Genomic DNA, 253 nt, shown 5'->3' on the forward strand with positions numbered 1-253 from the left:
TTCAGCCATAGAAGATTGTATATTTTTAGGAATGCATCCATTTCTTCCAGATAGTACAATTTGTTGGAATATAATTGTTCATAATATTTTCTTATAATCCTTTGTATTTCCGCAGTGTCAGTAGTCACTTCTTTTTATTTCTGTTTTTATTTATTTACGCCTTCTCTCTTTTTTTCTTGATGAGTTTGGTTTAAGGTTTATCAATTTTGTTTATCTTTTCAACAAACCTGCTCTTAATTTCATTGATTTTTGT

The sequence above is a fragment of the Pteropus vampyrus genome, unplaced genomic scaffold (genome assembly GCF_000151845.1).
Source record: "Pteropus vampyrus isolate Shadow unplaced genomic scaffold, Pvam_2.0 Scaffold106, whole genome shotgun sequence".
NCBI classification, from domain to species: domain Eukaryota; kingdom Metazoa; phylum Chordata; class Mammalia; order Chiroptera; family Pteropodidae; genus Pteropus; species Pteropus vampyrus.